The sequence below is a fragment of the Giraffa tippelskirchi genome, chromosome 5, assembly GCF_054371585.1.
Source record: "Giraffa tippelskirchi isolate mGirTip1 chromosome 5, T2T-mGirTip1v1.2.pri, whole genome shotgun sequence".
In the NCBI taxonomy this organism is placed as follows: domain Eukaryota; kingdom Metazoa; phylum Chordata; class Mammalia; order Artiodactyla; family Giraffidae; genus Giraffa; species Giraffa tippelskirchi.
The window spans coordinates 34,090,045-34,108,077 of NC_137279.1; positions in this window are offsets into that span (position 1 = coordinate 34,090,045).

The window sequence follows — 18,033 nt, forward strand, 5'->3', positions numbered from 1 at the left end:
TGTATATTGTCACCTTGCTTATTTAACTCAAATGCAGAGTATATCATGCAAAATGCCAGGCTGGATGAAGCACAAGCTCGAATCAAGATTGCAGGGAGAAATATCAATAACCTCAGATATGCAGATGACACCACACTTATGGCAGAAAGTGAAGAAGAACTAAAAAGTCTCTTGATGAAAGTGAAAGAGGAGAGTGAAAAAGCTGGCCTAAAACTCAACGTCAAACTAAGATCATGGCATCTGGTCCCATAACTTAATGACAAATAGATGGGGAAACAATGGAAACAGTGACAGACTTCATTTTCTTGGGCTCCAAAATCACTGTGGATGGTGACTATAGCCGTGAAATTAAAAGAAGCTTGCTCCTTAGGAAAAATAAACAAATATAGAGAGTGTAAAAAAAGCAGAGACATTACTTTGTTGACAAAGGTCCATCTAGTCAAAGCTATGGTTTCTCCAGTAGTCATGTATGGATGTGAGAGTTGGACTATGAAGAAAACTGAGTGCTGAAGAATTGATGCTTTTGAATTGTGGTGTTGGAGAAGACTCTTGAGAGTCCCTTGGACAGCAAGGAGGTTAAACCAGTCAATCCTAAAGACAGTCAACCCTGAATATTCATTGGAAGGACTGATGCTGAAGCTGAAGCTCCAGTACTTTGGCCGCCTGATATGAAGAACTGACTCATTGGAAAAGACCCTGATGCTGAGAAAAGTCTTAGGCAAGAGGAGAAGGGGTCTGGAGAGGATGAGATGGTTGGATGGCAACATAAAATCAATGGACATGAATTTGAGCAAACTCCAGGAGATAGTGAAGGACAAGGAAGGCTGGTGTGCTGAAGTCCATGGGGTTGCAGAGAGTCAGACATGACTTAATGACTGAAAAATAGAAGCAAATTTAGACATGTAGAGTTGCTTGTTCTATGTTTTTAGGCCCTGCCCCAAATTCTACTGATTTATTCCCAGTTGTGATCAAAATAATTATCCCAGTCCATGCAAGTCTCATCCCAGCCCCTAGACCTTCTCTATCTGTGCACTGCTGCTCCTACTACAACAACCAAGAGTCTGCCCCTTAGGTCCGACTCTAAACAACTTGGAGAGTAGTCCACAGACTACAAGTTCAAAACTAGTCCAGAAACTATTACAGTCTGCAACAGGATGAGCACAGAATAGCATTTAAAGACTTGGGCAATTTGGCATCACCCTGCAACAGGATGAACACAGAACAGCATTTAAAGACTTGGGCAATTTAGCATCACCCCAGCATCTAAGCACGAGACTGATGAATTCGTTTTGTTAACAAAGCATAGAGCCCCGAGTGCTGTCAAACTCAAATGATGAGTTGGATGCGGCCCCAGATGTTCTACAGCCAAAGGCCACAGGACCGCTTCTTGGTTCATGATGGATTGAAAGTTAAAAGTGGTCCCTCACCATAGAGAATTTGAGCATTATTCTTGTTGTTCAGTCGCTAAGTTGTGTGCGACTCTCTGCAACCCCATGGACTGCAGCATGCCAGACTCCTCTGTCCTCCACTGTCTCCCAGAATTTGCTCAAATTCCTGCCTATTGAGTCGATGATGCTATCTAACCATCTCATCCTCTGTCACCCCCTTCTCCTCTTGCCTTCAATCTTTCCCAGCATCAGGGTCTTTCCCAATGAGTCAGCTCTTCACATCAGGTGGCCAAAGTATTGGAGCTTCAGCTTCAGCATCAGTCCTTCCAATGAATATTCAGAGTTGATTTCCTTTAAGATTGACAAGTTTGATCTCCTTGCAGTCCAAGGGACTCGCAAGAGTCTTCTCCAGCACCACAGTTTGAAAGCATCAATTCCTCTTCATTGTTCTAACCCACATCATTCTTCCCTCTTGTGTGTCGCCATGGTGATTGTGTCAGTATCATCTCACCTCATACTGGATCTTTTATTTTTTAAGCTTTATTCTAGTTGCCTTGTCTATGGAGGTCTCACTTTCTTATTTGTATTGCAAGACTCATGAGGACAGAGATCATCCTTTTTCTGCACTCTTGTCTACCCTAGCACTTAGCATGATCCTGGTCCCATACAGTAAGCACTCAAGTTTTTTTGTTTGGGGTTTTGCAAGGGTGGTGGTGATGGTGTTTCTCTCTCTCTCTCTCTTTTTCTTTTTGACCCTAATTCAAATCATAAGATGAGGCTGGGCTTGGACAGGCAGGAAGAGAAAAGTCAACTTTGGTTTATTTTGTGCTAGAAGGGAAAAAAATTTAACAACTGATTTTTTTTACAAATACAAAGTCAAGGAAAAACCTCAAGCACACTGTTGTAACAACCATTTGTGGTCTGGGCTTCCCCAGTGGCTCAGCGGTAGAGTCTGCCTGCATTGCAGGAGACGCAGGAGAGGCAAGTTCAATCCCTGGGTCCGGGATATCCCCTGGAAGAGGAATTGGCAACCCAATCCAGTATTCTTGTCTTGGAAATCTCAAGGACAGAGGAGCCTTGTGGGCTACAGTCTGTGGGGTCAGAGAGAGTCAAACACGACTGAGCACACTTGCAATCACGCATTTGTGGTATATGCCAGGCATTGTGTTAGAGGCTTTATTTATTTACATGTATTATTTCATTTAATCTGTGTACAATCTCTTGAAAGCTGTAATTACAGGTATCATTTCTACCATTTTGCAGATGAAGAAAGTGAAGTGTCAGAGAGGTGAGTAACTTGCCCCAGGTCACACAGCTCCCAAGTGGTGGTGGTCCATCTGCCTTCAAAGCCCGTATACTTTTTCTTGTTCCCATTATTACTTAGTAAGAACATTTATTGCTAAAAGGCATGTTACTGGATTTAGAAAAAATACATGTACTCTTGTCATTTTTCTGAACTCACTTTCTTTGTCATGGCTCTGATGTCTTATATTCCCATTAAGGTTTTTCCCTTATATACTTTCCTCTTACTGTAGAGGATGGAGTTTTAGGCCGCCCAGCAAATTACAATTCCAGCTTTACCCTTGTATCTCTTGGGAGAAGAAAGAGACAAAGCCTTCTTCTCTGACTCTAATTAGGCTGTAATTCAGCCTCCTAGCCATGGAGGTCGGGACACACAGCTTTAGCAGAGATCTGTGTCCTGTCTCTGAGAACAGTGGATTTGTTACATGATTCTCTGGTGTGTCATCCTTACTGTGTCTCGTATGGGGTTTTCAGATGCCGCTCTCTAGTTGTCAGGAATAATCGTTTTTTAGTATTTTTAGTAGTTTTCAAAGGCTTTTATCATTTATGGTCAATACATATTCCTTAGTTTTTAGTTTTATCAGTCTCTGACAACTATTTGGACAATTTGCTCTCCTGAGTTAGAACAAAATTGCCAATTTCATGAGACAAAGGCACATTTACTCTTGACTAAAATCCTCAAACTCATTGTTTAATTATACTCCAGAGCATAAATGTATCATTGTATTCCTTTAGATGTATTTTAGGAAACTGACTACTTAACGGGTAAAATTTGAAAAAGGTCAAATGGAGATGTTTTTTTTTATGATATTGGCATTTCTATATCAGAATCAGGTCCATACTTTAAAAACAACTTTTATGTTCTAAAAAACAGGGTTACTAAGGATTGTCTGTATTCAATGTGATTCCATCGGTCCTTAACAAGTTCAAAGGAAACTTGACAATGGAAAGATGGTTGAGAAACCAATTCTTGCATATTGTATTTATCTTGAGGTGACTCAGTAATTAAAAGTGAAAACAGAACAATTGTGATTCAGGATGTTATTATAAGGAGGGGAAATACAAGGAAGGAAAAAATGTAAATTCCCTTCTTTGGAACTTATGTGGTCTTCGGAAAAGTCGTTTACACAGCATGGTGCCTCTAAAATACACGCATGCATATGTGTTTAGGTAATTTTTCATTAGCCAGTTATCTGTCACATCACTCTTCCTTTCATCTCTCACATCTAATTGGTGACCAAAGCCCTGAACTCTGTCTGGTAAATGAAAGTCATCTGTCCCTTCCTCTCAACCCAGCTGCTCAGCAGCTGCTTTCCCTTCTTGCCTTTTAACTGGTCTTCTTATTGTTGTCGTTTAGTCACTCAGTCGTGTCCAACTCTTTGTCACCCCCTGTGTAGCCTGCCAGGTTCCTCTGTCCATGGGATTCTACAGACAAGAATACTGGAGTGGGTTGCTATTTCCTTCTCCAGGGGATCTTTCCAACCCAGGGAACAGATCGATGTCTCCTGTGTTGGCAGGCAGATTCTTTACCATCTGAGATATAGAGAAGTCCCAAACTGGTCTTTATAACTCCCAGATCTTCCATTCTTCAACTGCCTCTTACACTGCTGCCCAAGTGGTGGCACCTTGGAAAACGTACCTGGTCATGTTGTTCCGCCACTTAAATTTCTTTCATCTTTGTTTCTCCCAGAAAGAAAATAATAATGATTGAAAAAGTAGAGAGACACACACAGAAAAGATAGGGACAAGATAAAACAGACCTTGCCTTCTAATCCTTGCCCACCCTTCTTTCCTCCTCATCCCTGGTATTCCAGCCTCAGGGACAAGCCCATCACTCCTGGGTTTGTCTTTTTGATCACATGGTACTGTAGGCCTAGAATATCCCTTGCCAGTCACCTCCCCTCCTTGAGGACCGGTGAAGGGTTTGGCACCATCACCTCCTTGATAAACCTTTTGTGATCAACTCTTCTCTCCCTCTTTTGCTTCTTTATACATATATATATTCATTTATTCAAAATACATATATATATATATATATTCATTTATTTGGCTGCACTGGGTCATAGTTACAGCACGTGGGATCTTCAATCTTCATTGCAGCTTGTGGGATCTTAGTTCCTTGACCAAGGATTGAACCCAGGCCCCCTGCATTGGGAGCGTGGAGTCTTAGTCACTGGACCACCAGGGAAGTCCCCTTACCTCCTCTGCTTCTACGTTACCAAAAGCCCAATGTGTTCTCAATATTAATCTAGCTTATATAAGTTTTAATTATTTCATTTGTATGTAATCATTGTATTTTAATAGCTATGTATGTGGTTGAGGAGGTTGAGACCTCCATGCTGATTGCCTGGTTTCTAATTCTAGCTTTGCCATTTCCCAGCCAGGTTATTGGGTGAATTACTCAAGCTCTCATACTTCAGTTTACTCATCTGTAAAAGGGGATAATAATAGCTCCACTTCCTCCACTGCAGTGAAGTCTCAGTGAATCAATGCAAGTAAAATTCCTCGAACACTCACTGGTTGTGACAAGCTAGTTGTCACATTGCTCATTCCTTGAGGAAGTCATTATGTGCATTGCATAGATCTCATTAGAGAAAGTGCTTTAAAAATACTTTATTTTTTTATTATTCATTTAATTATATTAGTTAACTGTTAATAAAGAAATAAAAGGGCTTCCCAGGTTATGGCTGTCTTCATTTGTAAGGTAAAGAATTGGGTCATGTCAAAGGCAGTTGCAACAAACTACTGTTTGTTGGTAGGGTTCTTACTTAGGAAAATGAAAAACTTTTAAAATAAAGGACTTGTATACTCTTGGGCAGAAAAGTTTAATGCAGTTTTTGAATTTTAGTTATTTTAGTCAGAGCCTTGGTTGATTGGTAGATTGCCTACAATTTATTGAACTCATTGACTTGGTTCCTGAAGAATGCAGTGCACAGATCAAGCTGCATGAATGTACAGTATTCCCACTCCAGTATTCTTGGCTGGGAAGTCCTATGGACAGAGGAATCTGGCAGGTTACAGTCCATGGGGTCACAAAAGAGGTAGACACAACTTAGCGGCTAAACAACAAATCTTACTAACCGTGTTTGAAAGTGTTCATTTTCTCTATATTTTGGCTCTCCAGAAGTAAGAAATAAAGACTTCTGGCAGGTCTCTTGGCCACTAGTGGTCAGGGAAATGCAGTTTCATTTTTCAGTTCTCCCATGGATGATTCCAGTTTTCACTGTTATAAATGATACTGAAATGAACATCTTTTATCCAAAACTTTTGTGCACCTTTAATTATTTCCTTAGAATAAATAGATCAAAGCACAAAGCAGAATGATCAAATCAAGGAAGTGATTGAGTCTTTGCACACTAATTGCTAGCTTATTTTCCAAATAGGGTTTTACTCATATATACTCTTTTTTTTTTTAAACTCATTTATACTCTTACCGAAGTTGTCCCTGGTGAGTCAGTGGTAAAGAATCTGCCTGCCAATGCAAGAGACACAGGTTCTGTGCCTGGGTCAGGAAGATCCCCTGGAGAAGGAAATAGCAACCCACTCTGGTAGTCTTGCCTGGGAAATCCCATGGACAGAGGATCCTGGCCAGTTACAGTCCATGGGCTCGCAAAAGAGTTGGACACCACTTATCAACTAAACAACTACTCTTACCAACAGTGTTTTAAAATGTTCATTTTCTCTATATTTTGGCTATCAAAGAGTATTTGCTTTTTTATCTTTCCTAAATTCATAAGCAGAGAAAAAAAAAGAAGAAAATAGGAAAAACAAAGAAGGTATAGCTCATTTTTGCAGGGGAGAAAACATTTCACTCTCATTTACGTTTCTTTATTAGTTTTTAATTAAAAAATGTGTGCTTCAGATTTCACTGTTTTTCTGTTCACAGGATTTTTAACTCCCAAACTTTTCATATCTAATACTTAAAAATAAATTAAACAAAAGAAGAGACAGAGATACTGCTGTTATATGTATTAAGTGAGATTAAGAAAGATGACAAGACTTTAAAGTCCAGAGCCTAAAGACTGCCTTTTAAAAAGGACAACAGGATTTGCAACCATTGGAATTATAGAAACTCAGTTTGGAACTTTGTATTTTCAATTACTAGATAGGAGTGTGTAAAGTTTTATCGATAATAGAGAGGATTTTTGGTGACTTAAAAGACATCTGATCTATATTATTTGTGCATGCCTGCTTAGTTGTCCGACTCTGAGACCCCATGGGTCGCCCACCAGGCCCCTCTGTCCATGGGATTTCCCAGGCAAGATTGAACTCACGTCTCTCGTGTCTCCTGCATTGCAGGCCGATTCTTTACCAACTGAGACAGCAGAGTGGGTTTTATTATCTGTGAACTAGCTCAAAATTTTACGGTGATCTAGTTTGAAAAATGATTGGAACTATTATTCTTTTTATCCAAAAAAGTATGTGAATTAGAAAGATGCATGTATAACTTTACAGTGATTGGCAGTACTTTTTCCTTCTTTCTTTTTTTTTTAATATTTTTACTATTTATTTATTTTTGGCTGTGCTGGGTCTTCGTTGCTGCTCAGGCTTTTTTCCTCTAGTTGCTGCAAGTGGGGGCTACTCTCTAGTTGCCGTGTGGGCTCTTCTCACTGCCACGGCTTCTCTTGTTCCAGAGCATGGGCTCCAGGTGCTTGGGTTTCAATAGTTGTGGCTCTCGGACTCTCGAGCATAGGCTCAGTAGTTGTGGCACACAGGCTTAGCTGCTCCGAGACATGTGGGATCTTCCTGGATGAGGGATCGAACCCATGTCTCCTGCATTGGCAGGCAGATTCTTTACCACTGCCCCACCAGAGAAGCCCTGGCGGTACTATTTTATTTACTGTCTCCTGCAGTGTTCTCACTTGGTGTTTGGGATGATGATGTGTATATGAAAGAATGTGATGCATGCTTCTATCTAAAAAGTAGTCAGAGGTGAGGATTTTCAGAGATATACACGTATTTTAAGTTCAAATAGCCTTCATGGTATTTGCAGGCAGAATTCTGGGGACCTACAGGAGGGAAGGAAGGGGTTAAACAGAGTAGGAAGTTGCTAGGGCAGGCCTCTGGGCTGACTTCTCATTAGGAAATCTGGTATTTCAGGTTGGACTGGGCTTGAGGCATGGCTGCTCCTTTGTTCAAGAGAAAAATTGCTTGGATCTGCCTGCCCTGTCACAAGGGACTTGTAGAAAATGAACTCCAGTGCTTTCTAGTATTAGAAAGTGAGGCCAGGCCCCCGAAGTCCCTTGAACACATTTCACCCCCATAAATCTAAGACTGCATACCCTGATTCCCTACGCTTGTGCATAATAACTGACCCTGCAAAGCTGAGCCCCACTGCACACCCACGCATCCTGGGAGTGCATTTGTAAATGTTAGGGATCTAGTTTACCAACCTTCGTCTAAGTGCTGTGAATTCCTTTCACATCTCTGATGAGATTACCCCTTAAGGAAAAATTACCTTGAAGTTGCCATTTTTGTTTCAGGTGAATTTGTTTTCCTACTTTTCATAGGTGGTGATTCATGTCTTTCTGTTACTCTGATGACCAGCATCAGTATGTGGATTCCTTCTTGCCATTTTTTTTTTTCCAGTTGCTTCATTTAACCTGTGACTAATTAGTTAAATAAAAACATGTACTCCTAGAATTTAGGAGTACATCTTGTTCCCGGCCTGATAAAAAGGAGTAGATTGCACTGTTCATTCCTGTCGTTCTTTCTCCCTCCCTTCCCTTCAAAATTATCATCAAGGTCTTGTTGGAAAGTTCTTAATTAATGATAGTGTGCCCAGGGCATGTTTGTTTTGAATTAAATTGATTGGTTCATTTACAAATGTACCTACTAAGCCAACTTATCTTCTGATCATTTGTGAGTTATTCTGTGAATGTTCTCACCAGCCAGCTCACAGGCCTGAGGGCCTCAGTTTGTACACAGTGCCTGAAGGAAAGAAAGTGGTCAGGAAGGAAAGAATGTCTTGTCTACACAATGGAAACAGGGTTGACCAGAAGTATAGAAACCTGGGTTCTGACTGAGTTCTCTGCTTGGCTGTATGATGTTGCACAATGTCATCTAAACTCTCCAGTCCCTATTTGTTCCACTTATAAAATAGAAATTATAACACCTAGGTGGCCTGTTTCCCCAGGATAATTGTGGGAATCCAATGAGATACTGTGTGCAAACTCACTTGGTAGAATCATTTTTTAAAGCTCTTTCTGGAAGTAACTTGTAGTCATTATTTTGGAAAGAAAATGTGATACAGGCAGGAAAGTGCTTCCATGTTGGGAATTCATTCTGGAGTGAGGTTTTAGTGATTACTGGAAGACCCATCTTTGGATAACTTGTATGACAATTCCTCAAGGAAGTTTTCCCTGACCCTACCCCTTCCCACACCCAGATCTGTGTTCCCCAGACACACCCTAGCCATCCTGTACTCTTCTGTCCTTTAGCATTTTGCAGTGTTACAGTGTTATCATTGTCTGTTTATAAAGCTGCAAGTCCCTTGAGGTCAGCATCTAGTCTTATCCGTCATTGTGTCCAGAGAGCCTGGTGTTGTGCACATGTTGTTGTTGTTGTTTAGTCACTGTCTTGTCCAACTCTTTTGTGACCCCATGGACTGTACCCCACCAGGCTCCAATGTCCATAGAATTCTCCAGGCAAGACTACTGGAGTGGGTTGCCATTTCCTTCTCCAGGGGATCTTCCCAATGCAGGGACTGAAACTGTATCTCCTGTATTGCAGGAAGAATTTTTTTTTTTAACCACAGAGCAACCTGGGAAGCCAGTTGTGCACATAGGGTACACTTAATAAACAAGTGAAATTATTTCTCATTAGTAAAATCCTGAAGAAGGCATTAAATCAGAGTCATACATCAAAGGACTCTGATGGGCTCTGTATGGAAAAGTCAGTGGATTGAAACCAGACTTGGTGTCCAAAAGCCTGGGTTAAAGTCCTAGCACTTCTCACTTCTTTGCTGTGTTACCTTGGGAAAGTGATTTAACCTCTCTAAGCTTAAATTTCCTCATTTGTAAAATGAAATAAATTACCTGTCTGGGCTTTCCCTCTTCAACACCATTAATAAGTCATTTTTGCACTTTGCTAATGGCACATCTAATTTGGTGAATGCTCTAAAATATTTTGTTTTGATTACTCCTGCAAAATAAATAATAAGATACTATTAACATACTTTGCAGTGTTTCTAAAATAATACATACAATCATAATAAAAGAATCATTTTGATCTTAGCTTGTCTATAGCTCCCTTCTCTCATTGTTTAGGTTGTTGGGTGATTTGAATCATGAAGGTTTGAGGGACATGGAGTATCTAAGTAAGGGTGAATTTTTTATATAAACTCATAAACTACATTGCTGGTATGTCTTTCCTATGACTACTAGCCTAGTGGAAGCTTCTATCAGCTCTGGCCACCTAAATTATTTGCCCACATCCATTCTTGCCTGTCTCCCAGTTCCTTTCCATTCAGTTCAGTTCAGTCGCTCAGTCGTGTCCGACTCTTTGCGACCCCATGAATTGCAGCACGCCAGGCCTCTCTGTCCCTTCCATTAATATAGAGCAAAGGTTAAAAACTTGCAAATCTGATCATATCACTTAAAGCCTGACTTCTCCCTGCCCAAAATTAAGTCCAGGATTCTTCTGGAGCTGTTGCTCCGCATTATGTCTCTCTGTCTCTGTCGTTGTCCCCTCATTACCCTTCAGTGAGCTGGATCTAATTTCCTCAACCCCAGACTGTGTCCTGCTCTTTCATCTGCCTGGAATATTCCTTTTTCTCTTTGTATCCGGCCAATGGTACTGTCAACTGGGTCTCAGTTTCAATATCACTTTGTGGCAGGTCTTTCTCGACACCTTAGGCTAGACTGAGGGTCCTTGTGACCTGCTTCCTGGACATCTCTATTCCTGACACTTCCTGACACTTGCTGTTCTAACTCACCTTCTCTAGACCAGACTGTCAGCTCCACAAAGGCAGGATTGGTCTCTCCCTGTCACCTACCTCTACACATCTAGATGCTATAGAGTAAGGCGTGTGCCTTACTCCAGGAGTAAGACCTGGCAGGAGGTGCCAGGTCTGTGTTCCCTGAAATAGAAGTGATACAGCCACCTAGCCCAAGACAGAACATTGAATCTATCACGGTTCTCATTTGTTCAGTTACTGATCCCCTTACTCTGGGTCTGGCACTGTTCTGGGGGCTGGGAACACAGTGATGAACATGCAGCTGCACATTCTTGCTCTCTTGGGGTTTATATCCTAGTCAGGAGAGTCTGTTAGTAAACAAAGCCAGATGTGGAGTATGTAAGCTGATGGCAAGTGTTGGAGAATAAGAAGGCAGGAGAGAAAAGGAACCCTCCTACACTGTTGGTGGGAATGTAAACTGGTGTAGCCACTATGGAGAATGGTCATAAAAAAGACTAGAAATGTAGTTGCCATGTGATTCAGCAATCCCACTCCTGGGCATGTATCCGGAGGAAACTCTATTTTGAAAAGATGAATGTACTCCAGTGTTCATTGCAGCACTGTTTACAATAGCCAAGACATGGAAGCAACCTAAATATCTACCAACAGATGAAATATTTATACACAATGAAATATTACTCAATCATAAAAAGAATGAAATAATGCCATTTGCAGCAACATGGATGGGTCTAGATATTGTCATACTAAGTGAAGTCAAAGACAAATATACCATACCGTATCACTTATCTGTATGATCTAAAAAAATGATGGAAATAAATTTATTTATAAAACAGAAACAGACTCACAGAAACAGAAAACAAACTTATGGTTACCAAAGGGGAAAGGGGAGGATAAATTAGGAGTTTGGAATTAACATGTACACACTATTATATATAAAATAGACAACCAACAAGGACCTATTGTGTAGCACAGGGAACTATACTCAATATCTTATAATAAACAATAGTGAAAAAGAGTCTAAAATAGAATGTATATATAACTGAATCACTTTGCTGTACACTTGAAATGAACACAATATCGTAAATCAACTATATTTCAATAAACTTTTTAAAAAAACATTTAGAAAGAAAAAAAGAGGATAGGAAACGCCAGTTGAGGTGGTAGGGGGTCTGTTTCCGACTGTAATAGGTTAGTAAGGAAGACTTCCTGGAGATGGCATTTGCACCTGCAGGAGGGGAGGAAGTGAGCTAGGAGGATATTTGGGGAAGACCTTTCCAGAGAGAGAGGACAGCATTGCAGAGCAGACATTTTCAAGGACCAGCAAGAAGGCCAATGGGCTAGAGCAGAGTGAGCTGCAGGGAGAGCATGAGGAATTGAGGACTTTGAATTGTATTCTTCATGAGAAGGGGCCATGGGAGGGTCTGAGTAGAGGAGGGGTGTAAATCCATCATGCATGTTGAAAGCTGGAAGAGGGAATGGCAACCCCACCCCAGTACTCTTGCCTAGAGAATCCCACGGAGGAGCTTGGTGGCTCCAGTCCACAGGGCCCCGCTGAGGTGACTGAGCACAAGGTAGAAGGATCCCTCGGACCTGAGTATGGAATTGGGTCAAAAAAGCAAGACCTAAAGCAGGGAGGCTGTTGAGAGGCTTTGTGATAATCCAGGTGGAAGACGGAGGTGATTTGACCCAGAGTGTTGGTGGAGGTTGTGGTGAGATGCAGTGAGATTCTAGATCTATTTTGAAGGAAGGGCCAGGAGGATTTGCTGATAGGTTGGGTGTGGGATGTCAGGAAAAGCGATGATTCCCAGAGTTTTGACCTGAATGGCCAGAGGATGGAGTTGTCAATAAGGGGATGGAGAGAGACTTCAGGGAGAGCAAACTGGGGAGACAAGCGAGGATGTTGGCATCTACAAATGTGAGACGTTACTGGTTATCCAGGATATTTTTTAATTCTAAAAATAATACATCAGAGAGAGCAATTTGCTTTCATCTCTATATGTAAAGACATTGCTCCACAGGAATGGAAATTAAAATTGCCCTTTTGTGTAAATTTCTGTGCATGCTTAGTCGTTTCAGTCACATCTGACTCTTTTGAGACCCCATGGACTGTAGGCTGCCAGGCTGCTCAGTCCATGGGATTCTCCAGGCAAAAGTACTGGAGTGGGTTGCCATGCCCTCCTCCCAGGGAATCTTTCTGACACAGGGATCGAACTAGCATCTCCTGCATTGCCTGCATTGCAGGCATTTTTTATCATATAGATTTCTACACCTGGCCATTTCCTGTTGTAGCAGGACACAATTTCATTGCTCTTAGACAACACTTGAATTTTATTTTAGAACCAATAGAACTGTTGTCCAAGCCTGATGTTTGCTTTATTATATAAAAAGCTTTTTGAAAAAAGAAATTGTAAAGTGTTGTCTGCTTCTGACCATACCTGTGTGTGTGTGTGCTAAGTCGCTTCAGTCATGTCCAACTCTTTGTGACTCTGTGGTCTTCTGGATCCAAGGATCAAACCCATGTCTCCGGCATTGGCAGGTGGATTCTTTACCACTAGTGCCACCTGGGAAGCCCCTTTGGCCATACCTAAGTACAATTAAATATAACGATCTCATTACTGAGGTCTTGGGTCATTATTTAGATCATCATTAAAATAGTCATTTTCCGTGGACTTCCCTGATAGCTGAGTGGTTAAGAATCTGCCTTCTAATGCTGAGGATGTGAGTTCGATAGCTGGTCCGGGAACTAAGTTCCCATGTACCCTGGGGCAACTAAGCCTGCACGCCTCTTCTGAGCCCACTTGCTCTACAGCCTGAGAGCCACAACCAGAGAGAAACCTGCACCCCACAGCAAAGACCTTGCTTGCCACAAGCTGAGACCCAAAGCAGCTAAATAAATACATATTTTTTAAAAAAGTCATTTTCCATCATTCATCAAACATGCATCCTGAGGACCTACTATGTGCGGGTGGCTTTTCTATCCCATTATAGGGATGGCATGTGAGGTCTCTGGAGAGACCTAGAGCTTTTTGCCTCCAAACTGGCTTGTTCTACAGCGGTTCTCTTTCTTGCCCCAGGGATCACCACTTCTTGTCCTTGTGTTGCTGCTTTGACTGTTGACCAATCTTTCTCTTCTTCTCTGCAGAGCTCCAATTAACTCTAGGTGAGATATTGCTGATTTTCCTTTTTTTCTTCTGCAATGTTACTCCTTCATTTTAACAGAGCTGTAGGCCAGGAAAACTACAGAGGGTGATGACAATGCTGATCTGGCTGGATATTACCTCTAGGCATAATTGGCTTGTTTGCTTCTCCTCAACTAGATTATGCATTTTGCAGATTCTCTACAAGAAGAATATCCTTTCCATAGGAATGCCCCAATACATATGGTTGATAACTGACATCTCACAGGAAGAACCAGCTCAGGAAAAGTGTTACAGGACTGCGTGTGCCACAAAGATGAATGTTAGTAAAGGAAAATGTGTTGTTAGACCTTTGAATCGAAAAATGGATTTACCACTGCATTAAATAAAAATAAATATTGCCTAGCCATGTAGAAAAAAAAATCTTTAACTCTAGGCACTGAACAATAAACCATAGTTCCTAAAACACATGAGTTCTTCTGACAGCTGGTTTACTCCAATTATTCAGGGTTTTTCCTGTAATTCAAGTGGTTTTCCAAGAGAATTGTTTCCTGACATAGCTGTTCACCCTCTCTTGAAATCAAGAGAAGGAGTGAGTGTTAATCGCATTCTCTGAGGCTTATAGAATTCTCTCTCTGTCCAATAGTGTTTGATGGGTTTCAAATACTTATTTCAGTCACACAGATGACAAGAATCATATGAAGTTAGGAAACTGTCTTGATAGGAAGAGGTAAAATCATGCCAGCCTACAAGCTAACAAATATTTAATATCTGGGATCTCAAAATTGCTGAATAAGCAGTGTTGGCAGGGAGAAAAGAAAAACACTAAAATGGAAATCTCTCTAGCTGCTTGTCCAGTGATATATTTTTGTCATGTTTTGTGTTACAAAATAGAGTCTGAAGCTCAGTATCATTTTAAAGGAGTGGGGGATGTAAAGATAAGTGAGGCAAAAGAAATGAACTTGAAGGACAGAAAAGCACACATCCTTGTGGACCCCTGTCTCTAGGACGGAAAGGGACTTGGCAGGAACAAGCTTTCTGTGGATTCAGAAGGGAATTTGTTTCCCAGCTGTTCCGCTGTATTTTCCTTTGCTCCCACGGTCTAAAAGCAAATACCGGATCTTTGCGCCTACAGTCCTGGTGAAGAACTGCAGTTTCCCTCATGGGTGACTCACAGACCAGAGCAAACCACCTACTGTACCAGCTGGACATGTACCAGGCCAGCTGCCCAGAGCTGCGTCTGCTTCCACTTGACCTGGCTCACTGTGCTTTGGACCATTGCTAGCACCTTCTGGGGATGATAATAGTGGGGTTTATTTTATTCTATTTTTAATTTAATTTATTTTTATTTATTTATTTTTGGCTTCCGTGATGGCTCAGATGGCACCTGCAATGTAGGAGATCCCAAGTTTGATCCCTGGGTTGGGAAGCTCCCCTGGAGGAGGGCATGGCAATCCACTCCAGTATTCTTGCCTAGAGAATTCCATGGACAGAGAAGCCTGGCGGGCTACCGTCCTTGGGGTCCCAAAGAGTCAGACACCACTGAGCAACTAACATTTTCATTTATTTGGCTGTACTGGGTCTCAGTTTCGACATATGACGTCTTTTAGTTGTGGCATGTGGGATCTAGTTTCCTGACCAGGAATTGAACCTGAGCCCCCTACATTGAAAGCATGGAGTCTTAGCACCAGGGAAATCCAATGGTGGGGTTTAGACACAGATACTTTGATTCATTTTTCCTCAGATGTAGTTCTCAATTGCCACTAAGAGATCTTGGAAGACATATTTTATCTTAGCTTTCAACTGAGGATGCTTTGAGGCCAATGCAGTTGACAACGTCATTGGTTGAAAATTCTAACGTGTGTCCTTTGGCACATAAACAAGGCATTCCTTGAAAAAGAAGGGCTTCCCTGGTGGCTCAGACAGTAAAGAAACTGCTTGCAATGCAGGAGACCTGGATTCGATAGCTGGGTTGGGAAGATCCCCCGGAGGAAGGCATGGCAACCCACCCCAGTATTCTTGCCTGGAGAATTCCATGGACAGAGGAGCCTGGTGGGCTACAGTTCATGGGGTCAGAAAGAGTCAGATACGACTGAGCGACTAACACTTTCATTTTCACTTCACGTTCCTTTGAATGGGGTGACCTCTTATCCCTTCTTTATCCACTTTCCCTCTCATCCATTCAAAGACCAGTTCTTGAGGCTTCTTTAGAAACAGGAAAAACATTGCTCCTGCCCTCAGAAAGCTTTCTGAACCAACTGTGAGTGTTTAGCACATAAGAATCATAGAACCACAAAGGAGTACAAATACGATGCAGTTTTGGAGAAAGGAGAAAGAATTTTTGGTTCTGCTTGGAGCCCAATGTCTGTGCCTTTTGGCTTAGCATTTCATTTGGTTTTAGTCCTGTTTCTGAAAATCTGTTCTGCTGGATGATAGACACCTTGAGTTGGAGGCTACGTTATTTTCACCTTTCTTTCTCCTCTCTATTCTAGTACATTCAGCAGCCGCCTTTCCCCACCACCATCCTTCCACAGGACACATAATAGTGAAAGAAAGTGAAAGTCGCTCAGTCGTGTCTGACTCTTTACTACCCAATGGACTATACAGTCCATGGAATTCTCCAGGCCAGAATACTGGAGTGGGTAGCCTTTCCCTTCTCTAGGTGATCTTCCCAACCCAGGGATTAAACCCAGGTCTCCCTCATTTCTGGCAGATTCTTTACCAGCTGAGCCACAAGGGAAACCCAAGAATACTGGAGTGGGTAGCCTATCCCTTCTCCAGCGGATCTTCCAGATCCCGGAATTGAACCGGGGTCTCCTGCATTGCAGCTGGATTCTTTACCAGCTGAGCTACCAGGGAAGCCCATACATGTAATAGTGCCCAGTAAGCATTTGCTGACATGGTTGAATCGGGGAATGCTTTGTTGAGAAGGTGGAGCTTGAGTTCTACTTGAGACAGAGAGAGGTTTTTGGGTGGTGACAGACTGCCCCTACATGAATCATTTGTCCTGGACCTTGAGAAGAATTTGAAAAGCCAGAACAGAGTGGAGATGCACCCTTGGTGGAATGACCACAGCAGAGCTGATGGTTAGTTTGACAAAGTAGGGGATCAGGGAGGAGGCAGGCCAGGATATTTTGGAGCCTAATTGTGATATTGCTGTTTAGTCGCTCAGTTGTGTCCAACTTTTTGCAACCTCATGGACTGTAGCCCACTAGGCTCCTCTGTCCATGGGATTTCCCAGGCAAGAATACTGGAGTGGGTTGCCGTTTCCTTCTCCAGGGCATCTTCCCAACCCAGGGATCAAACCCACGTCTCCTGCATGGGTAGGTGGATTCTTTACCACTGAGCCACCAGGGGAGCACAATTGTGATATTAGGGTGGCTCATAAAATAACAGGACTTCCAGAGGTGCTGTGGTCAGGATGTGGGCCACATTCATGGCATTTCTTTTTTTCCCCCAATTTCATCCCCAGGACACTCTCTTTTTCTTCATTTGTTCCTTAGCACATTTATTATATTTTTGGTGGATTGACGAATGGATGGGGGTCTTTTAATATGATTTCATCATTCCTTTCTTTGCACCTATGTGTTTTATTGATTCATTAGTTTTAGAATTGGTTTGTTTTTAAGAAAGAAGTTGAGTGCATTTTGAAAAACTGTTGGAAAAATTGGATTGAGATCTGAAACTAACACAACATTGTAAGTCAACTATACTTCAATTATAAAAACAAACAAACAAACAACCCCCCAAAAAATTGGATTGAGAAAATTAAATTTTTTTCCTTTTTTTTTTCTGGGAAGAATCTTGGCTGGTTTTGTAGAAACATCATGGATTAAAAAAAGATACTCTTTAAAATAAAAAAGATATCTACTTTGGGGCAACTGCTTGAGATGGGAAAAGCAGGGGAAAATAGCAGGTTTGAAGAAAGAAATGAGTTTCCTTGCTGACAGTGTTTGTAGACCATCTAGGAAACAATGGAAAGAATGAATTGAAATTGGGGCTTCATTTCAAGAATTCAGAGCCAGAAGGAAATTTAGCAGACAGACAGTTGTTGGAATTGGGAGATGGTGCCAGGAGAGCAGGTGGAAGGGGGCCCTAACTGGGATCCACAGTGGTTCCGTGATTAGGACTCAGGACTCTACAACCAGCAGAGACAAACAGGGTTTTCTGTGAGTTTTCACTTATCATGCCACAATGGAATGTGTCTGTAACTTTGATCAGATCCTGAGAGGTATCCAAAGGTCAATGAATAGATAAGGATAGATTAGAGCAAAAAGGTCAGACTCTG